Genomic DNA, 6,898 nt, shown 5'->3' on the forward strand with positions numbered 1-6,898 from the left:
ACAGAAGTATTATTTGAAGAAATAACAGCTGAAAATTTTGCTGACCAGAAGAAGGAAGTAAGCATTCAGGTCCAGGAATCACAGAGCGCCCCAAACAAGATGAACCCAAAGAGATATATACAAAGACAAATTATAACTAAGATGGCGAAAGTTAAAGAGAAAATCTTAAAGGCAGCAAGAGAAAAAAAATAGTTATATATAAGGGAAATCCTGTGAGACTGAGCTGATTTTTCAGCAGATACTTTGAAAGTCAGAACGGAGGGGCAGGATATATTTAAAGTGCTGAAAGGAAGGAAAAAAAAAAAAACTTATACCAAGAATACTCTACCCGGAATTCAGAATCAGTCAGAATTGAAGGAGACATATAGCAGTTCCTAGACAAGAAAAAACTGAAGGAGTTCATCACCACCAACCTAGCCTTCCAAGAAATTTAAAAGGGTCTTTTTTCAGCATAAAAGCAAAAGCCATTACTAGAAGAAAATATATGAAGAAAATAAATCTCATTGTAAGTGTAAATATATAGTAAAGACACTAAATTACCCACTTAAAAAGTTAGTATGAAGGTTAATAGACAAAAATAGTAAAATCCACTATAAGTAATTAAGAGATACACAAAATAAGAATATGTAAAATAAGACATCAAAAACATAACCTGGGGGTGAAGGGTAAAAATGTAGTACACTAGAACATATTTGAACTTAAGTGACTATAAGCTTAAAATAAGCTATTCTATACATGAATAATATATATGAACCTTATATTAACCACATACCAAAAATCTGTAACAGATACATACCCACCTTAAAAAAAGAAGGGAACCCAAACAGAACACTAAAGAAAATCATCAAACTACAAGGCAAGAGACCAAGCAAGATGGAACAGAAAAGTACTACAAAACAACCAGAAAACAGTTAATGAAATGACAATGAGTACATACCTATCAATAATTACTTTAAATGTAAATGGATGAAATGCTCCATTTAAAAGTCACAAAGTGGCTGAATAGAGTTAAATAAATAATAAATAAATAAATAAATAAATAAATAAATAAATCAAACAAAAAGAAAACAAAACAAACAAACAAGACCTTGTTGCAGGGAGTATGGCGAGAGTCACAAAAGATGAGTCCGCAAACAAAGTGCAGTTAAGTGAAGGTCCTCATACTCAAGGCCTCGACTCCAGAATAAAGCTTCTTTTTATTAGGATAATTGCTAAAGACTATGTGCATAAAGTCAATTAAGCAAGAGTGCTAATCAATTTAATGGTTTTGCTTTTCAAGGTTGAATTTCACATTACTGGCTTTCTATAACAGTAGGAAGGGTCAAGTTGAAGGAGGATCTGGCCCTGGACAATGTTAATGGTTTTATAAGTTCCTTAGCCATAGCTGCCAGCCTTGTTCAGCTGTGTAAACATGTCCTAAGGCCTTGCACTTTCTCCAGCCCTTCCCTTTTGAAGTCTTTTCCTTTGATGTTTTCTTCCTGCATCTTCCACAAGAACTATTTACGTGTTTCCTACAAGAGACTCATTTCAGATCCAAAGACAAACACAGACTTAAAGTGAAGACATGAAAAAGACATTCAGTGGAAATGGAAACTAAAGAAACCTGGTGTAACAATACTCACCTCAGACAAAACAGACTTTAAAACAAAGATGGTAACAAATGAAAAAAAAAAAGAAAAAGAGGTATACCTATTGATAAAGGGGTCAATTCAAGAAGAGTATATAACTGGGCACCTCGGTGCTCAATCAGTTACGTGTCCGACTTTGGTTCAGATCCTGAAGACTGCTTTGAATTCCATGATTCCCTCTCTCTTTGCCCCTCCCCTGTCCATGCTTTGTCTCTCTATGTCTCAAAAATAAATAAATATTTTAAAAATAAAGAAGAGAGTATATAACATTTATAAATATTTATGCACTCAACATAAGAGCATCTAAATACATAAAGCAAATATTAACAGATATAAAGGGAGAAATTAAGAGTAATACTAAGGGTCTTTAATCCCCTATTTACATCAATGGACAGATCCATGCAGAAGATTAATAAGGAAATATTGGTCTTAGATGACAGATTAGACTAGATAGAATTTATTTATTTTTTTTAAATTTTTTTTCAACGTTTATTTATTTTGGGGACAGAGAGAGACAGAGCATGAACGGGGGAGGGGCAGAGAGAGAGGGAGACACAGAATCGGAAACAGGCTCCAGGCTCTGAGCCATCAGCCCAGAGCCCGACGCGGGGCTCGAACTCACGGACCGCGAGATCGTGACCTGGCTGAAGTCGGACGCTTAACTGACTGCGCCACCCAGGCACCCCAAGACTAGATAGAATTTAGATATATACAAAATATGCTATTTAAAAACTTCAGAATACATATTCATTTCAAGTGCACACCAGACATTCTCTAAGATAAATCATTTTAGGCCACAAAACATGTCTCCATAAATTCAAGGACATTTAAATCATATCATGCATCTTTACTGACCACAACAGAATGAAACTAGAAATCCATTATGAGAAAAAAAAAAATAGAAAACAAACAAACACATGCAGACTAAACAGTAATTTACTAAACAAACAATGGGCCAAAAAATCAAAAGTAAATAAAAAATATCATGAGACAAAGGAAAATGCAAACGCAATGTTTCAAGAACCTATGAGAGGGGGCGCCTGGGTGGCTCAGTCAGTTAAGCCTCCAGTTTTGGCTAAGGACATGACCTCGTGGCTTGTGAATTCAAGCCCCTCATCAGGCTCTGTGCTGACAGCTCGGAGCCTGGAGCATGCTTCTGATTCTGTCTCCCTATCTCTGGGCTCCTCCCCTGTTCATTCTCTGCCTCTCCCTCTCTCTCAAAAATAAATAAACATTAAAAAAAATTTTTTTTTAAAGAATCTATGAGACACATCAAAAGCAATTCTGAGGGAAGTTCATAGCAATACAGGCCAACCTCAAGAAATAAGAAAAATCCTATATAAAGAATCTAACTTTTTGGGGCGCCTGGGTGGCGCAGTCGGTTAAGCGTCCGACTTCAACCAGGTCACGATCTCATGGTCCGTGAGTTCGAGCCCCGAGTTGGGCTCTGGGCTGATGGCTCAGAGCCTGGAGCCTGTTTCCGATTCTGTGTCTCCCTCTCTCTCTGCCCCTCGTCCGTTCATGCTCTGTCTCTCTCTGTCCCAAAAATAAATAAACGTTGAAAAAAAATTAAAACAAAAAAAGAATCTAACTTTATACCTAAAAGAACTAGAAAAAGAAGAACAAGCAAAGTCTAACATTAGAAGAAAGAAAATAATAAAGGTCAAAGTGCAATTAAATGATATAAAGACTAAAAATACAGTAGAAAAGATCAATAAAAATAAAAGCTGATTTTCAAAAGATAAGTAAAATTAATAAACCTTTAGCCAGATTCATCAAAAAAAAAAAAAGAGAGAGAGAGAGAATGCCCAAATAAAATCAGAAATAAAAGAGAAGTTACAACAGACACAACAGAAATACAAAGGATCATAAGAGTTTATAGCAAATAATTATATGCCAAAAAAAAAATAAAATTCGAAAACCCCAACAGAAACGGATAAAGTTTTAGAAACACACAACCTTCTAAGATTGAATCAGGAAGAAATAGAAAATCTGAATAGACCAACTAGAAGTAATAAATTGAATCAGTAATTTAAAAACTCTTTATAAACAAAAATGCGGAACCAGATGGCTTCACAATTGAATTCTACCAAACATTTGAAGACTTAGTACCCATCCTTCTCAAATTATTCCAAAATCCTGAAGAGGAATGAATGCTTCTAAACTGATTTTAAGAGGCCAAAATTACTCTGATAGAAAACCCAGACAAATACACCATAGAAAAGAAAAGAAAAGAAAAAAAAAAAGAAAAGAAAAAAAGAAAAGAAATAGATGCAAAAATGCTCAACATTACCAAACTGAATTCAACAACACATTAAAAAATCAAGGGCATCTGGGTTGTTGAGTCAGTTATGTCTGACTCTTGCTTTTGGCCTAGATCACAATCTCATGGTTTGTGAAATTAGGGCTCTGTGCTGTCAGAATCCCTCTGCTTGGGATTCTCTCTCTCCCCCGCTCTCTCTCTCTGCTCCTCCCTGCTCTCTCTCTCTCAAAATAAATAATAAAGATTTTTAAAAATATATTAAAAAATCATATACCACATCAAGTGGGATTCATTCCAGGGATACAAGAATGACTCAATGTCCACAAATCAATCAACATGATGCACCACATAAACAAAATTAAAGATATAAATTATATGATCATCTCAATAGATGTAAAAAAAATCCGATAAAATCTTGAATCCATTTATGACAAGAATTCAACAAAGTGGATGTAGAAAAACCATACCTCAAAATAATAAAGACCATATCTGACAAACCCAGAGCCATTATCATATTCAATGGTATAAAACTGAAAGCTTCCCTCAAAGATCAAGAACAAGACCAGGATGTCCACTTACACCACTTTTATTCAACCTAGTATTAGAAGTTATAGCCAGAGAAATTAGGCAAGAAAAATAAATAAAAGGTATTTATATTGGTAAGAAAAAGTAAAACTGTCATTATTTGCACACAACATGATACTATATGCAAAAACCCTAAAGACTGCACCAAGCTATCAGAATAAATAAATTCAGTAAAGTCACAGGATACCAAATTAACATACATTAATCAGTATGTTTCCACACACCAATAAAACTATCAGAAATTAATAAGATAATTCTATTTATAAATTCATCAAAATGATAAAATATATAGGAAATAAATTTAACCAAGAACGTGAAAGACCTATATTCAGAAAATTATCAAACAACGATGAAAGAAACTGAATAGGACACAAATAAATAGTAAAATATTCCATGCTTATGGATTGGAAGGATGAAAATTTTTAAAATGCCCATATTCTCCAAAGAAATCTACAGATACAATCTAATCTAATACCTATCAAAATACCAACAATATTTTTTCATAGCACTACAAAAAAGAATTCTAAAATTTTTATGGATCCACAAAACACACTGAATAGTCAAAGCAATCTTGAGAAAGAAGGGCGAAGGTGGCAATATCACAATCCCAGATTTCAAGCTATACTACAAAATATAGTAACCAAAACAGTGGGGTACTGACACAAAAACAGAAAAGGATCCATGGAGTTAAATAAAGAGCCCAGAAAAAAATTTGCATATGGTCACTTAATCTATGACAATGGAGGTAAGAATGTATAATGGGGAAAAGACAGTCTCTTTAATAAATGGTGAATAAATGGGAAAACTGGGCAGCTACATGCAAAAGAATAAAACTATCTTATACCACATGCAAAAATTAATTCAAAATGAATTAAAACTAAAATAGAAGATCTGAAACCATAAAACATATTAGAAGAAAATATAGAAAGTAATCTCTATTACATCATTCTTGGCAATATATTTTTTGGACCAGTCTTCTCAGATAAGGGCAACAAAAGCTAAAATAAATAAGTGATATTACATCAAACTAAAAAGTTTTTGCACAGCAAAGGAAATCATCAATAACATGAAAATCAATCTACTAAATGGGAGGAGATATATGCAAATCATACATCTGGTAAGGAGTTAATATCCAAAATATATAAAGAATTTACACAACTTAATGTCAACAACAACAAACCTAGTTAAGAAATGGGCAGAGGAATTGAACAGACATTTTTCCAAAGAAGAGATACAGATGGTGAAAAGTCACATCAAAAGATACTCAACATCACTAATCATTAGGAAAATACAAATCAAAACCACAATGAAATATCATGTTACATGAGTCAGATTGGCTATTATCAAAAGGACATAAAGTAATTGTTGGCAAGAATATGAAGAAAAGGGAACTGCCATACTCTGTTGGCAGGAATGTACATTGGTGTACCATAACAGAAAACATTATGGAAGTTTCTCAAAAAATTAAACATAGAAATCCCATATGATCCAACTATTCCTAAGAAAATGAAAACATCAATCTGAAGAGATACATCTATCTTCATGACAGCAATATTTACAATAGTTAAGTAACACAAGTGTCCATTGATAATCTATGAGTGTATAAAAAGGTGAGATACACACACATGCACACACACACACAGAAACACGGAATATTATATGGCCATAAAAAGAATAAAATCTTGCCATTTGTGACAGCATGGAAGGATTTAGAGGGTATAATGCTAAGTGACCTGAATCAGAAAGAGAAAGACAAATATATAATTTTACTTTTACATGAAATCTAAAAACAAATAAAACAGAAAGAAACTCATAGTTACAAGAAACAGACTTTGGTTACCAGAAGGAGGACAGGTTGCAGGGAATGAGTAGGTTAACAGGATTAAAAGGTATAAACTCCCAGTTGTAAAATAAATAAAACATAAGGATTCAATAAACAACATGGGAATATAGTCAATAATATCATAATAATTTTGTATGGTAACGGAAGAGAATAAAAATATTGAATCACTATGATGCACACCTGAAAAAAATAGTATATTGTATGTCAGTTATAGTTAAAAAAAAAACACTGAATATGAAAAAAAGATGCAATACCTTTTCCTTTACCTTAGAGAGGCTAGTTCAGTATAACATATTCTAATTGACTCTATAAATTTCACCAATGTAATAAACATGTGAATTACTGTCAGATGTTTCTTTCACTCTCTGATGTCCATATGTCTAATCATGGCATCAAGCTAGAGGACATACAACTCCCTGTTTGCCAGGTACACTCAACATCATGTCATCAATATAGTGACCTAGTGTTAGGTTCTTCAGAATATTCAGACAGTAGATATTCCTTCTGAGTATATTGTGACACAAAGATAATAAAGCCTTGGCAAAACTGTGTGTACTGCTGTCCATCAAAGTTCATGAG

The sequence above is a fragment of the Herpailurus yagouaroundi genome, unplaced genomic scaffold (genome assembly GCF_014898765.1).
Source record: "Herpailurus yagouaroundi ecotype Mexico unplaced genomic scaffold, PumYag 162, whole genome shotgun sequence".
In the NCBI taxonomy this organism is placed as follows: domain Eukaryota; kingdom Metazoa; phylum Chordata; class Mammalia; order Carnivora; family Felidae; genus Herpailurus; species Herpailurus yagouaroundi.